Source organism: Peromyscus eremicus, chromosome 22 (assembly GCF_949786415.1).
Source record: "Peromyscus eremicus chromosome 22, PerEre_H2_v1, whole genome shotgun sequence".
Taxonomy (NCBI): Eukaryota; Metazoa; Chordata; class Mammalia; order Rodentia; family Cricetidae; genus Peromyscus; species Peromyscus eremicus.
The window spans coordinates 35361323-35377683 of record NC_081437.1 but is presented as its reverse complement, the minus strand read 5'-3'; the positions used below and the strand labels follow the sequence as shown (position 1 = coordinate 35377683).

General features: G+C 48.0%; 1 long non-coding RNA gene across 1 annotated transcript; it reads left to right on the top strand.

The window, feature by feature from the left end:
- The first annotated feature begins 802 nt into the window (after window positions 1–802).
- LOC131897651 (uncharacterized) lies at window positions 803–1906 on the top strand. The gene is made up of 2 exons (XR_009375756.1): window positions 803–956; window positions 1655–1906. It is a non-coding gene; the product is annotated as an uncharacterized LOC131897651 (long non-coding RNA).
- The last annotated feature ends 14455 nt before the right edge of the window (window positions 1907–16361 follow it).

The window sequence follows — 16361 nt, the reverse complement described above, 5'->3', positions numbered from 1 at the left end:
TCTTCCAGAGGACCCACGTCAGATTCCCAGCACCTACATGGTGGCTCACAACTGTTTGTAACTCCAGTTCCTAGGGACTGGCATACATGTGGTGAACAGACATTCATGCAGGCGAAACATTCATACAATTTAAATTAATTTTAAAATTTAAAATTAATTTAAATTAATTTTAAAAAGAAGGAGGGGGAGGAGAAGGAAGAGGAGAAGAAGAGGAAGAGGAAGATAAGGACGAGGAAGACCAAGAAGATTGGATTTTCAGTCCCAGGGCTTGGCTTCCAGCCCCAACACCAGATCTGGACCAGCAAGACTCGGGAAGATCCACTTGGCCCCTGGCCCCCAGCCTCCTTGTGTCTTGCATGGTTTCATAAAATCTAATTTGTTCCCCTCCACGTCGCCACAATAATGGTAATTGCCGTGTGATAGTCATAGGGACTGAGCAATAACAACGCTCCACCGTGACTGCCACATGCCCAATTTTGTGTTGACATTTCTCACAATCCAACCCAATTGCTTCCATTATTAGGCCTGTTGTATAGATGAGAAACCAAAGAGTGAAATAATGTGCTCCGAATAGTCTTTCTGATCTCAGAGCCCAGACAGAACAGAACACTGTCCCTCTATCCCAGGAGCATGTGTCTTGACTGCCACATGGTCTTTGTGGTGAAGGAGCTGGGATGGGGGAGGGAATCTTCTGAGCCCAGCTGCTTCTACCTTCCCACTGTTGCCAAGGAAACCACCACTCCTGTGTAGTTGCCATGGGAATGATCCAACCTCTCTCTTCTTCTCACCTTCACCATGGAGACAGCCAACCTGGAAACCCAGTCCTCGAGTGGGAGGAGGCGGAGCCTCCAGGCCTCCTGGGAGCTGGAAATTCCCACCCGGCAGAGGAATGCAGCCTCATTCTTGGGGCCGCTCAGAAGTGCCTTGTCAAAGGCAGGATGTCCCCAGGAATGCAGGTTGGAATTATTTTCAGAATCCATCCTTAAAGTCAGCCATTGTCTACACCAAGGGAAATCCCCAGATGCCCTGTGTCTCACAAACGCTGAAGGTGCATCAGGCGGGGCTTCTTTTCACGGAGCACCGTGTCCAGCTGGCCGGGATGACAATGGGTTACCCCTCCCCTCTCCCCCTTAAGCATCCCCTACTTTGAATGGGCTGCCTAAGCGGCTCTCAGGCCTCCAGGCGTCCCAGCTACTGAAGTTTGTGAAGAAAATATTAGGTTCTATCTATCTTATTTATTCTTCTTCTTTAAGACAGGGTCCCACGTAGCCCAAGCTGGCCTTGAACTCACCATGAAGCCCAGGCCTTGAACTTGCGATCCTTCTGCCCTTAGTTCCTGAATGCTGAGATCACAGCCTGCGCCATCACGCCTGGTGTTTGCCGTGCTGGGGGTGGAACCCAGAGCCTCGTGCATACACGGCAAGCCCTTCAGCTCCATCTCCAGCCCCGCCCCACCCCCACTTTTAGTCTACTGCAGCAGGATGATGAAGAGCAGGATGGTGAAGAGCATGCCTGATGAAATCAGACTGGCTGGGTTCAAGTCCTGACTCAGGCAGGACACGCGGCTGTGGGGACAGGAGCATACTGGCTATCCATCCCTAAGCCAGAGCTTTCAGAAGCAAAATTGGGTTAACAGTAGTGTCTGTCTCTTAAGGTTCTTACAGCGCTTAAATGAGAAACACTGCACCGTGTCCATCCAGCACACGGCAACACCCAAGAACTGTGGGCCACTATGATCGAGGTCTTCATGATTTCCTGAAGGAGGGAGATTTTAACAACATCAGCGAAACCAGAAACAACCTTAGCCAAGATGGCAACTCCCAAGTTGTATACGCTTCACTTGTGGGGAAAAAAGCTACTTTAATATCCCCATTGACATGCTTTTTAAATCCTTCTTTTTATTTAACCTGTCTGTATATTTAATTATTTTCACTTTATTTTATGTGTACGGGTGTTTTGCCTACACGTATGTCTGTACACCTTGTATACGCCATGGAGGCCAGGAGAGGACTTCGGATCCCCTGGAACTGGAGTTACAGGTGGTTGGCTGTGAATCCGCATCGTTGGTCTTCTGGAAGAGCAACAAGTACTCTTAACCACGGAGCCATCTTTCCAGCCCCTTGTCCACATTTTCTTGTGTAGTTTTGCGCCTTTCCTGGATCTCGCTCTGTAGCCCAGGCTGGCCTCGAACTCACAGAGATCCGCCTGGCTCTGCCTCCCGAGTGCTGGGATTAAAGGCGTGCGCCACCACCGCCCGGCCCCTTTTCCACATTTTCACGTTTATTGTCCTTGTCAATACTTTACCAGAGTCAACCTTTAAGAGTCACACCCTCCAGTGACATTTAGGTCCTCCTTGCTCTCAGATGATTTTACTTTTAATACTTTAAAAATATATTTTGTGTGCTGGATTAGGGATTGAATCTGTGGGCTTGCACAGGAAAGGCAACGCCTCTGTGGTTCTCAAGAGCCCCGATCAGCAAAAGGAGTGTCCATAGGCCCAAGGCCAAAGATGAGTGGTCAGTCAGGCCCGTTGGCAGCAACCCTGAACCTGGGTGTGGTCCTGGCTATACACAGCTCAGCCATTTCTTTGCAAAGCTGGGCTGTTTCGGGAGCCCGGAAGTACAGACACGAAATCCTTCCGCAGTCTGCGCTTGCTCCTCTCGACCGTGTGGAAGCCACATCAGTGTCTCGAGGAGGTCCAGGGTCCTGGCCTGGGATGCAGCAGCCCTGGCCGCACCTGTCTTGCACTCTTGAGGAAGCTGTTCGCGTCACTTGGTTCCAGCTTGCATTTCTCTATCCCCACCTCCCTGTGTGGGCTGCAGCCGAGCTGGGTGCTCTTGGCAGAGGCCCACTCAGCGAGGCCTCTTTCTCGCGAGATCCCTTTTGGCTTTCTTTCCCTGTGGGAACTTGTAGAGTAGGAGTGAAAATCCAGAGACAATCCAATCTGCCTTCCAAAATCAGGAGCAGATCAAGGTTTAGTGGGGCCTCGAAGTTTAGTCACTACGGAGGCCCTTTAAGAGAAAGAAGAGACTTTTTTTTTTTTTTTTTTTTTTTTTTTTTTGATTTTTCGAGACAGAGTTTCTCTGTGTAACAGCTTTGGCAGTCCTGGAACTCACTCCCTGAGCCACACTGGCCTCGAACTCACAGAGGTCCGCCTGCCTCTGCCTACCAAGTGCTGGCATCAAAGGTGTGCGCCACCACCGCCTAGCTTGGAAGAGACATATTTGGTTGGGGGTGGAGAAATGGCTCAGCTTTTAAGAGCACTGGCTGCTCTTTCAGAGGACCCAGGTTCATTTCCCAGCACACACATGGCAGCTCACAACTGTCTGTAACTCCAGTTCCAGTGGATCCGATTCCCTCACACAGATATGCAGGTCAAACACCAATGCACATAGAATTAAAAAATGCTGGGCGGTGGTGGCAACGCACGCTTTTAATCCCAGCACTTGAGAGGCAGAGGCTGGTGGAGCTCTGTGAGTTCGAGGCCAGCCTGGGCTACAGAGAGAGAGATCCAGGACAGGCATCAAAACTACACAGAGAAACCCTGTCTCGAAAAAAATTAAAAAATTTAAAAAAATTAAAATTAAAAAATAATTTTAAAAAAGCCCATTAAAAAAAGAGTGATTTGGTACTCTACCACTAGGCTACATAGCAATCCTGAAAGGAGTATTTACTTAGGGAATTCAACAACAAACTACAGGTACATCACAAAGAGAAAATCTGGGATCAGTGAGATGGCTCAGCAGGCAAGCCTGAGGACCTGAGTTCGATCCCGGGGACCCCACAGAAAGTCAGATGTGGTGGCTCATGTCTATAATCTCTGCACTCCTACTGTGAGATTGGAAGAGCAGGCAGGAGAATCTCCTGGAAGCTCTTAGGTCAGCTATCCTGGATGACCCAGAGCAGCAAAAAGACTACTCAGAGAGATCCTCCCTCAGAAACAAGGTGGGAGGCAAGAACTGATTCTAGAAGGTTGATATCTGACCTCCACGAGCACTCTAATCTGACCTCTGTCACACAATAGTAAATACAAAATAATAAAAACAAAAAGCCTAAAAAAAAATACTACAAATATCACAAAAATCTAAAATAAACTGTGTTTATAGCCATCTTGCATGATTATTTTTTAAAATAACTTTCAGGTGATGATAATGATGATGATTATTGTTATTATTGAGATAAGATGTCACTGTATAACCCTGACTGTCTCAAATTTGCTATGTAGACTAGCCACAGACTCACAGAGATTCCCCGATGCTGCCTCCTGAGTGCTGGGATCAAAGGTGTGTGCCAGGTTATTATTATTATTATTATTATTATTATTATTTATTATTATTATTTTAGTGTGTGTATGCTCACTGTGTCTCAGTGCCTACAGAGGCCAGAAGAAGACACTGGATCCGCTGGAGCTGGCCTTACTGGCAGTCATGAACCACCCTGTGTGGGTGCCGGGAACTGAACCTGTGTCCTCTGAAAATGCAGCAAGTAATTTTAACCTCTGAGCCATCTCTCCAGCATCCTCACTTTTGCCTACATTTTTGGTCGGATGCTCACAACTGATAGGCTCTTCAAATGACAACGATAGGTAAAATGTAGTTAAATTTTAGGTTAATTCAGTCTCTTCATCAGTAAGGTTAGCTGAAATTTGTTTTTTTTATTATCAATAATGATGAGGGTTTTGGCTGGCTTGTTTGTTTACTTACTTATGTATTTAGAGACAGGGTCTCATGTATACCAGGCTGACCTCAAAACCTTTAACCCTGAATCCACCTCGTAAGTGGTGGGATTACAGGCACACACCGGTGGCCCTGCTCAGTTTATGAGGTACTAGGAATTGAACCCAGGGCTTCATGCATGTTAGGCAAGCACTCTACCAGCTGAGCTCCATCCCAGACCTAGGGGTGTATGATTGTTTCTTTTGGTCTTGTTTTTTATTTTATTTTATTTTTTCCTGAGATAGGGTTTCCTTGTGTAGCCTTGGCTGTCCTGGAACTCTCTCTGTAGTTCAGGCTGACCTCAAACTCATGGAGATCCCCCTGTCTCTGCCTCCCAAGTGCTGGGATTGAAGGTGTGCACCACCACTGCTCAACTTTCTTTTTGTTTTGGAGATATGGCTTTGGCTGGTTTGGTAAGTTGGTGGCTTTTGTTTTTGTTTGTTTTGTGTGTTGGTGCTGGAGATGGGAACCGGGGACCTGAAGATGCCAGGTATTCTGCCATTGAACCACACCCCGCCCCCCACAGCTCTGAGAGTTTTGATTATGTGCATGAGAAACAAATTTCTCTGCATACAGTTTCAATCTGTCTTCATCATGGGAAGACTCTTTCCTGAAAATCTGCCTTGTTGCTTCACTTTAGATCCCAATTTGCCATTTCAGTGTGACGTTTAAGTCCTACGCTGTCCGTATGCCTGGCGAGAGGGTGTGGCAGGTCTCGGGAAGGCTGTGGAAGCCCCTCTTTCTGCAGGATGGCCAGTGATAACTGAAGTGATTTAGAAACCGTCACATCTCACTGACCCAAAGGAAATGAATCCTGAGGCCCACGCCTAACAATTTCAGGAGCTTAAGTGTTTTTTTTTAAATATGTTTTTATTATTTTTTTAATCTGTGTATATATGTGTAAGTGTGTCCAGGTGCTTGTGTAAGCCAACAGTGTCAGATCCCCCGGGAGCTGAGTTCCAAGCAGTTGCAAGCTGCCTGATGTGGGCGCTGGGAATGGAACCCAGGTCCGCGGGAAGAGCAGCAGTACGCGCTCCTAACCCCTGAGCCATCCCTCCAGCCCGAGCTTCAAAATCTTTAAAATAAACACTTGAAAGTCATCAGTCAAGTGAAGACACTGTTACATAATGTCCCATCCACCTACCTTGACACCCTGAAAGGCCAGATTCAAATTTAGAATTCTCGGAATCCTCAGAATTTCCTGCGAGGATGTGTCAGATGAGCGAGCAGGCTTCTCGCTGGGACTCTCTGCTGCCTCCCTCTCTTGGAGCAGAGACGTCGCGTCGGCACCCGTACGCTCTGGGTCTGAGATCTCGCCACAGTTCGCTCTCCGGCCCCCTTGTTGGGTCAAGGGGTTTGCACACAAGAATGTGAGCTAGTCTCTGGGACAAGATTGAGCAATGGCTCCCGTGGAACCTGTGAACAGCTGGCACTATTGATGTCACTGCTCAGGAATCCCAGGTCACGTGGACCGTGGTATCGTGTCATGGCCTTTGAGAAGCAGATGCTCAAGCAGAGGGAGGGCTGCAGGGGGGTTGGTTCCCTGGGGAGTAATATTTGTCGAGGGTCAAGAGGTCAGTAAAAGTCTCCACACAGCCAAGCTGCTGTGACACCTGCCGAGGGCCAAAGGCAGAGAGCAGAAATGGACGCAACAGCTCCCCGTTGGGCAGGTCCTGTGAACTAAGTCATGGTCAGCCCCGCGGGCAGTTGCAGAGCACAGACTGCCTGTCCGAAGAGTCCTGCAGGAGCAGAAGTGTCTCTCGGGCTCAGTCACTGCTGGACCGCTTGGACGAGGCTGCAGGGAACCTCAGGGATCTCAGCTTCAGGCTCCCGACTGCTCCTCCTAGCAGAGCAGCAAGCTCTCAGTCCACCACGGTGGCATGAGCTTGGTGAGTGGAGGCGATGTGGTTCAGCCACCTCAGCTTCTGCTGCTGCAGCCACTGATTTGTGTGTTTACTGCCGGATTCCGGGCTCATTCCGCAGTGGGGGAGCTAGTTTACCTACTTGGTTATTTAATAGCCTTTCATGATTAATGCTTCCTGCTTATTAACACAGGATACAAACACCTAGGTTCTCTGTGCCCATTTGCATAGACGTCAGCTAGGACTATGTCCCTTTCCCAGATCCACTTCCCACATCCTTCTATCTTCTAGGCTGGCCAGTCTGCCAGGATATTTGCCACTACCATGAGAATATAATCTTCTCACTTCTGGTAAATGATTCCCTCTACACACACACACACACACACACACACACACACACACACACACACACACACAGAGTACATGCCTAGGGACACTGCTTGAATGCCCACTAATTGGAGGACTTCTTAGCAGGGTCATCAATGGCCCATCCAGGGGTGTTACTGTAAGGCAACTATCCTGCAGCTTCAGCTTCCAGCCACAGGCAAAGCTAACCCATTTGCCAATCAAATTCAGGTCCTTCCTTATCCTTCAGCCAGTCAGTCTTCTGTGACTCCCCGCTCTTCTCCCGACTAATGGCTGGCCACAGAACCGCTGCCAGGGAGGCGTGCTGGCACAGCTGTGAGCATGTCGTGTCCTGTCGGTGACTTTTATCGTGGTGGTAATAAAATACCCAAGAAAGGCAATTTAAGGAAGGAAGGGTTTAGTTGGACGCACAGTTGGAGGATGTAGTCCATCATGGTGGGGAAGGCAGCTGGTCACACTGCATCCTTCACAGTCAGGAAGCAGAGAGAGATGAACGATGTGCCAGCTCACTCTCTTCCTTTTATGCAGTCCAGGGCCCTCACTCATAAAATGCTTCTGTCTACAATAGGTCTGCTCACCACAGCTGATCGAGTCCCAAAACCCCTTCATGCATACGCCCAGAGGTTTTTTTTTTATTTTATTTTAAATAATTTATTTGTTTTATGTGCATTGGTGTTTTGCCTGCATGTATGTCTGTGTGAGGGTGCCAGATCCCCCGGAACTGGAGGTACAGACAGCTATGAGGTGCCCTGTGGGTGCTGGGAATTGAACCTGGGTCCTCTGGAAGAGCAGTCAGTATTCTTAGCCATCTTTCCAGCTCCTTGCCCAGACGTTTGTATTCTCAATGATTCCAGATGTTGTAGAACGGCGGGAGAGAGACCTTGGTGGGTTGGAGCCGGGGTGCCCCACAGTGGGTGAGAAAGAGACACACCATACAGACATACAGACGCAGCGTTCATGTGGAAAGTTTCATTATTAAAGTGGGAGAGGGAAGAGAGAGAAAGAGGGGGAAAGAGAGAAAGCAGAAGTGGAAGAGAGAGAGAGAGAGAGAGAGAGAGAGAGAGAGAGAGAGAGAGAGAGAGAGACACGGAGAGAGAGAGAGAGGGAGGGAGGAAGGAAAAGGGGGAGGGGTTTTCTCTTAAAGGGGATTTACATAAGATGACATCAGGATGCTGGGCAGGTCCCGAAGGGGCGGGCCAGAATGCTAACACTAGACCCATTCAAGCTAATGGTATTAACTGTCACTTACGTGTTTTTGGACACCTGTTCAAACAGTTTTCCTGATGCATCTCTTTCGGCTTAGGTTTGACCTTGTACCTTTCCATCACCTGGATAAATACTCAGATCACGGGACATTCCATGGATAACTCTTCCCTTTCTACCAGGGCCCAATAACACAGCAGGAGCTCTTTGGCAAAAGGCATGCATTCTCTCTATCACTAATACCTCCATTACTACACAGGATTGACTCATTTACACGGTCCAAGCAGGAGGCCTGCTCCACAGCCTGAATCTGCTACAGACCCTGCCTGCTCTGGGCACTCGAAGTTAGCAGCCTTCCATGATTCCTAGCTGTGGGGCCCAGGAGGCCTGAGGGACATCGTGATTCCCTGGTGATGGGAGTTTTAACACTCAGCGTTTCTGTCTTTCTTTACAGCATGCTCCTGGCCACTGCTCCCATCAGAACTTGATTGATATGCTGCTTTCTAAATCTTCAAGAGCAAACATACATTATCCAGTCCTCCAGGCTACACAGCCTTTTCTCATCCTGCCAAATTAGAAAGATCCATCCGTGCAATGGATCGGTGATATGTTGGGACACACACCTGTCATCCCAGTACTTGGAAGGTGAACGGAAGGACTGTCTGTGTTTGAGGTCAGCCAGGGCTACATAGGGACTTCCAGGTCAGCCTGGACTGCACAGTGAGAGACCCTGTCTCAAAAACAAAAACAACGAACGAACCAATGAAACGGGTGAACACAATGCTCTGTGGTCCTTCTGATCCAGATTTCCCCACTCTGTATTGTGACAGATTAAGTGAGCCAGAGAGCCCCAGGGCGGAACTGTAAACGTGTATTATTGTCTATTCCATATGAATGCAAAAGTGTTTCTGATCCTTTCTGATTGGCATGAAAAAGAATGCACTCACTCATTAAACCAAAGGCCGCATGCCTGAGCCATGATAGAGGTTCTCGCAAAGCCACTGTGGCTAAAGAGTTTGTGGTTACCCACAGTCTTTCTCCAGGTTCCTCTGGCTTCTGCAGGGACCGGATCAGACAGTTAACTAGAGATACAGTAAATTACCCTTGTCTTAGTTAAGGGCACAAATGGAACATTCTTACCCCATCCCTGGGACGTGTGCTGCTTTTGTTTTATACTCCCTTGGCTGAGGCGCAGGATGGAGACCGGATCAAAGGCTTTCGTGGTTTTTTTTTTTTCCTACTCCGATTGCTTTTACCCCGGAGGCCATCAACCTATTTAGGAATTTCTTCAAGGTCAGCCATATCACTGGGCACCTTTCTTCTTCTGTCCCCCACCATCCCACGCACCATCCCACCATCATTACATTACAGAGGGATTCTCTAGAGGACTGAAAGAGAGCCTAGAGGGCCCTACAGTACGGCAGGTCAGCACGACTTTGACCCCGTGACAAGACTCTAGATGACAACCAAGACACCTTGAGAGATGGTGGCGTTGAGGTGGGAATGCAAGCCAATGTTGACTCTACCCCCATGGAAGCCCTGTGGACACGCATGAAGCCCCTGTGGACACTTAGTGTTCATGTTGTCGCTGACAAAACCACAGTGGGCGGAGGCCCTGAGTTGAATCCCCGGCAACACCCCAAACAACAAAACAAAAAAAAAAACCTTAATAGGTGAGTGGAGATAAGGTTTTTACCACTCGCCAATGTGGAGGTTCTATATAGAAACTAAAAGAAACTCTAGAAAAAAAAAATAAGATTTCATTTTTTTCACGTGCCAGAGGTGGGCAGCTGAGATTCTGCAGCCCTGGCACGGATGAGGGTAAAGGAGACGGGAAGCCACCGTGTAAACTCCCTGGTGTAGTCTCTGCCATGACACGAGCTGGAGACAGATCATCGTTGGAGGCCTTCCACTTCCTGTGGTCTGCTCCGCGCACTTACGCACCGGCTCCTGGCTGTGGGAAGCTGACCTCACCGACTCCACGCCATTGGCTTCCAGTTGCTTTGGGCCAATGGGAGGCACCAACAGGAAGTGGGCGGGGTGACAGGAAGGAAACACCGACTTTTGCCCTTCTCCTGGCTCTCTCCCAGTGGTCCTGTCTTACGGGCAGAGCTCGAACAGTGGGTCCAGACCACTACCCTCTCTTCTGGCTCCTCCAGGCACACGGGTGGCAAGGGCTTTTTCCTGTTTCTTCTGGCTGGCCCAACCCTGTCCCGGCTTGGGTGCCCTTAACCCTAGCCACACTTTTCACAAAGAGTTCCTTCACCCCTCTCCAGGAGGTGATGGTAATGATTGTGATGGTAATGGTGTTGGTGGTGGTCGTTTTGACAGTAATGGGTATGCTGGCTGTGGTATGGATGCGGTGATGAATGTCCTCTTTATAGAGTGCCCTGGCCTCTTGCTAGGATGCTCATGACGCAGTCATCCATCCCTAGCACTACTTCTTTTGAAAATCCAGCCTGATTTTCCTGTGGACTCCTACACAGCCAGCAACCCTTTTCTGAGCCTCAGTTTCTTCATCTGGCTTCAATGAAAACCCCAGGCTGTCCTATGTCAGGGGGATAGTGTGAAAATGAAATGAGTGGAATATATATGAAAAACTCTGAAGAAAAAAAAAAACCCGCACAATACTGACTGTACTACTAGTATTATTAAAAGCAACAACAATAATAAGATTCTCCCAGGCCCAGAGATCCCTCAGCTCCGCCCCCCCATCCCCACCAGCAACATCACAGCAGTGACTCAGTCTTTGCTCATTGGCAAAACAATTATTGTTGTGTGTTTTTTTCTCCTGAAAAGTCCTACACCACTGTAAGAGGAAACTCTGTTATCAGACACAGCACAAAAATTCTCTAATACTGCTACCATGCTTTGATGAATGCCACAGAGGCATGTGTCTGTGCTCTAGCCCCTCAGAGCAAACTTTGTGCCATTCATGGGTTTTCTGCACTGTTCGTAGCACAGTTGAGAACCAGCCTGTAACCATGTGTGCTGTTTAGGGTTTTTTTTTTTTTAATTTAAATTTAAATTTTTTTTTATTCTTAATCTATGTGTATGTCTTAGTTAGGGCTGCTATCGCTGTGTTGAAACACCATGACCAAAAGCAACTTGGGGAGGAAAGGGTTTATTTGGCTCACACTTATCACTGTTCATCACTGAAGGAAGTCAGGACAGGAACTCAAACAGGGCAGGAACCTGGAGGTAGGAATTGATGCAAAGACCATGGAGGGGTGCTGCTTACTGGCTTGCTCCCCATGGCTTGCTCAGCCTGCTTTCTTATAGAACCCAGGACCACTAGCCAGGGATGACACCACCCACAATGGGCTGGAACCTCCCCCATCAACCACTAATTAAGAAATGCCTTACAGCTAGATCTTACAGAGGCGTTTTCTTAATTGAGACTCCCTCCTCTTTGATGGCTCTAGATTGTGTGGAGTTGACAGAAAAGTATCCAGCACGGTGTATATACATGAGTGCAGGTGCCTGAGGCCTCCAGGAGAGGGTGTCAGATGCCCTGCTGCTGGAGTTACAGCCAGTTGTAAGCTGCCTGAGATAGGTGCTGGGAACTGAACTCGGGTCCTCTGCAAGAACACGACATGCTCTTGACCGCCGAGCCATCTCACCTGCCCCTAGGTTAGTTTTAAATGTCAGCTCACCACAACCTGAAGTCACCTAGAAAGCAAGCCTCAAGGGAGGAACTGCCTAGATCAAGTTGATTTATGGGCATGTCTGTAAGGGATTGTCTTGATTGTTAATTGACTTGGGAGGACCCAATCCATTGTGGGTGGCACCGTTTCCTGGGCAGGTGATCCTGAACTGTGTTAAGTGAGGAAAGCTTGCTGAGCATAAGCAAGTAAGCAAAGATCCATTTGTTTTTCTCTGCTCTTGACTGTGGGTGTGATGTGACTAGCTGCTTGAGTTTTTATTTTGACTTGCCCTCAATGATGGACTGTAATCTGGAGTTGTAACTTTAACTTGATATGGTAAGTCAAGTAAGCCCTTCCTCCTTCCTCTGTGTTACTTTTGGTTATGATGTTTTTTTAATTGAAGCGACAGAAAGGAAATTAGAACTCCATTATGGAAGCCCCTGAGTGGCAGGTGGGTGGGGCTTAGCTTAATAGCATCTAGTATAGAGACTCAAGTGCTCCAACCTTCTGGAATAGAAATGAGAATTGTTAATGGATTATTCATGGCCAGGGGAGGCTGGAATGACTCCAGAGCTGAAAAGGAGGACATTTGAGGACATTTTGAGTTTCCTGTGCCTATTTCAAAACATGGGAATGTTCTTTGAAGGCTTCTTTTTCTTAATCTAAAGAGGTTTTACATTGTCCTATCCCCTACCAAGCATGACCGTGGAAGGACACAGGACTAATAAAGTCAATCAGCAGCTTCCATATGACCAAGGTATTACGGGCTTCAAGTTTTGCAGGATATTTGATCACACTGTGTGAAGATGTCTCTGTTTTACCTCACCTGCTTAATAAAGAGCTGAATGGCCAGTAGCTAGGCAGGAGAGGATAGGTGGGACTTCCAGTCAGAGATAGGAACTCTGGGAAGAATCTGAAAGGTGTGAGAGAGTGTGTGTGTGTGTGTGTGTGTGTGTTTGTGGGAGGGGACTCGCCAGCAGTACTTGGAGGAAGCTGGATGTAAATATGGAGGCGAGGTTAAGAAGCCACCTGGTAGAATGTAGATTAATCTAAATGGGTTAATTTAAGCTTTAAAAGTTAATTGGGAACAAGCCTAAGCAAAGGCAAATCTTTCATACTTAATAAGAAGTCTCCGTGTCATTATTTGGGATCTGGTGGTCCAAAGAAAGTTTGACTACACTAAAGAGTCATAGGAAAGACATCATGAGTTAGTTCAGGACTGCTTTGCTGAGCCAATTAGGAAGTAAAGGTGGGTTATTCTTCATGTTCCTCTTTCCTTTTCTACTTTAATTTTTTAAAATTTATTAATTTTATTTTATGTGCATTGATGTTCTGTCTGCATGCATATCTGTATAAGGGTGTTAGATCCCCTGGAACTGGAATTGTAGACAGTTGTGAACTACCATGTGGGTGCTGGGAATTGAACTAAAGTCTCCTGGAAGAGCATCCAATGCTCTTTACTGCTGAGCCATCTCTCCGGCCCGCCTTTTCTACTTATGAGGAGACCTAGACATTGGCAACCTGGGACTGTGCAGATACTCAGGAATGTGTGGCCTTTGCTTTCCTGGTGGCTCACCCCTGACATCCACCAAGCATCAGGGATGGGAAGAAAGAGGCACTGAGAAAGAGTCATGAATTCAGCCAGGTCCATTCCTTTTGAAAAGCTCCCACAGGGGCACCACTAGCTCTTAGATACTGTGATGGTCAGTATTAATTGTCGATTTGATAGGATCTTGGGCGACAGGTCTCTGGGAAGCTCTGTTAAGGATTTGCTTGATTATGCTAAGTGAGTTTGGAAGACCTTCCCAGGGTGGATGGCACCATTCTCTATGGGGTTCTGGCCGGCATAAGTGGAGAACGGGAACTGAGCAGGAGCGGGCATTCATCACGCTCTGCTTCCTGTTGTGGATGTGATGTGAACAGCTGCTTCACCATCCCGCTTTATATACTTCCCTGTGAGTCAGAAAGAAGCCCTTTCTCCCTTAGGTAGGTTTGTCAAGAGTATTTTATCGCCGCGACAGGAAGGGAGACCAAGACAAACGTGTATGGTCTAGCTTAGAAATCTAACCCCTCATTAATGACACAATACCTACGGGAAAGCCTCAAGACACGGGGTGACATGTTAAACATGGGCCAGCTGCACCCTGGGAAATGCCTGAATCCACTCTGATTGACATGTCCGATCCGGCGGCAGTGGGGCTAGCTCTTGGAAGCTGTGTGGGATTCGGAGTGGGGGAGCAGAGGAAGGAAACGTAGGTGGAACAACTGTGTGGGAATGCTGGGAAAGTTCTGGAACTGCCTAACTGTTCGCGGTGGTCACCAGATGGGTCATAAATGAAAGCATCCCCGAAGCCTTCGCTCTTGAGAACCCCCGGGCCGAGTTACACTTTCTATCTCCCTCTCTTCTCTGGACTCCTGCCACCGAGTTAAGTGATGGGAAAAGGAGCACGGGGCTAAGGCCTTCCGGAAGCTTCCAAATTTAAACCAACCCCACAGACATGAGACAGAACTGCCTATAGAGAATTGTATTATAGCCAAGTGCCAGAGTATATATTTATCTGTGCCTGAGATGCTCATCTCTTTTTAAAGAAAAGTCACACACTTGGGGGGGGGGAATGGGGGAAAAATGTACTACTGAACAAATATTCAGGATGGTTGCTCAGAATGTATCCAATGATGAGCTGAGTTGAATTCAAAACACAAAGAGTTGCTTGTGGTGATTCGTCAGCTGGCTATATTTGGGGGTCTAAATCCCGGGCCCCCGCCAACTGAGTTCACATAGTCTGACTGTTTTTCCATTTCTATTTATAATTCTGTACACATTCATACACAAAAAAATGCAGGGGACATTGGACTTAACTTTAAAATGACTAGAATGTTCTGAATGTATCAGGTTACAGCATGCCGGAGACTTTTTGTGGCCTGTGATTAGTCTCCTTTACCGGAGAAGGGATTAATCACGAACGTGGGGTGGGGTAACAGGATCCTTTGGGAATCTGGAAGTATGTAAACAACTTTTCTTTATTTCCTCTTTTAAATGTCACTCAGGGCTGGGGAGATGGATCATTCGGTGAAGTGTTGGCTATACAGTCATGAAGACCTGAGTTCAATACCAGAACCCACCTAAAAAGACTGGGCATGGTGCACAATGGTCATGGCAGAGACAGGGGGATCCCTAGGTTCACTGGGTAACCAGACTAGTCCAATCAGCAAGTTCCTGGCCAGTGAGAAACCCTGTCTCAAAAACCAAGACGGACAGTGCCTGAGGAACTTTTGTGGCTGACCTCTGGCCTCCACTTACATGAACATACATGTGCACTTGACCTCACCTTGCCACATCATGTACACACACACACACACACACTCACACACACACACACTCACTCACTCACAATGTGATTTACTGCAACAAAACTTGATTGAACAGCGACCACATGAAGGTCCATTTGAAGCCTAGATATGACACAAGGCTCTGCTCCCAAGGGACTGACAGCCTCCTGAGTGAGGTACAGATACTAAAAATACCTCACAAGGATGATCAGGGTCTCCATGGAGGAGCTGGCCAGTGCCGTCAGCACACGGAGGGGGAGTGGGCAAGATGCACCGGCGTTCAGCTGCCGAATCTCCACATCTGTCCAGCTGTGCCTGTTTCAGGGACCACTTGGTTCTAGAGAAGTAGGTTCTCCCTCCCAGCTGGCTTGGATGTTCAGGGCACTCTGTCCCTTCTGAGCACAGCTGATTGATTCAAAAGTGACGATCTCTGTGAGTTCGAGGCCAGCCTGGTCTACAGAGCGAGATCCAGGACAGGCACCAAAACTACACAGAGAAACCCTGTCTCGAAAAAACAACAACAGAAAAAAAAGAAAAGAAAAGAAAGAAAGAAAATAAAAGGTGACTTCAGTTTCCAAGTGGAACTAATCAGAGGGAAGATCAAGGTCTCTGGGCTGTGTGTGTGTGTGTGTGTGTGTGTGTGTGTGTGTGTGGCGGGGGTGGGGAGCCATTTGTTAATCAGGCAAAACAGCCTTCCAGGGTGCTGACTGCAAACTGCAGAGTGTGAATGAAGACCTGGAAGCTAGTCCCTGAACCATCCGACAGTCCCTTCCCTAACTCTTCTGATTCTTGCCCTTTTTGGGCCCCGAGTCACGAAATGGACCTGTTGGTTGAGTTGGTTTTTTCAATACTTCTAACCCAAAGCATCTTTGTTCATGTGGACAGTTAACATGAACTTGACAGAATCTAGAATCACCGGGTTCTGGGTATGCTTGGGAGGTAACTCCTGGATGGGGTTAGTCAGGTGGGAAGACCCACCCTACACGTGGGCGGTGCCATTTTAGGGACTGGGGGCCCAGACTGCGTAAGAAAGAGAAGGCCAGCTTGGATGAGGTGAGGACCTGAGCGCTCCTAGGTGCGGTTAAAGAGAAGGTTTTTGTTGTAGAGATGAGGGAGAGAGAGTACAGCCAGAGAGGCATGTGGAAGAGTCCGGAGCAGGGAGAGAAAGGAGTAGACCAAACATGGCCAGCAGGTTGAGGGGCCGTGAGAGGAGGGGGAGGGGAGAGGGAGGGAGAGAG